The following is a 351-nucleotide window of genomic DNA, read 5'->3' on the forward strand; positions in this document are numbered from 1 at the left end:
GAATGCAGTATGAAGGCTGTTAGAATAATTGAATGCCTACTACGTGCCAGGTGTCTTCGAGAGACATGATGTGTCCAATCTCTAGTAACCCAGGGAGGTAGGTGTTTTACATTTGATGAACCTGAGAAATTCAGTGTTTTGGTCTGGATCATACAGCTGTATTCAGTTTGGATCTGAGTCTGAAGCTTTCCACCACACCATGCTGCCAGCCCCAAGTGAGAATGCCTGGTCCAAGTGGGTGTTCAACAGCTGTTTCCTGAGTGAATGACCTAGGCAAGTAGGAGAGAATGCTTGTGTTCTTTGAAAGAGGAGTCTTTGTCTCTGTCTTTGTTGGGGGGAAGCATCAGATGA

This window comes from Pteropus alecto, unplaced genomic scaffold, assembly GCF_000325575.1.
Source record: "Pteropus alecto unplaced genomic scaffold, ASM32557v1 scaffold75, whole genome shotgun sequence".
In the NCBI taxonomy this organism is placed as follows: domain Eukaryota; kingdom Metazoa; phylum Chordata; class Mammalia; order Chiroptera; family Pteropodidae; genus Pteropus; species Pteropus alecto.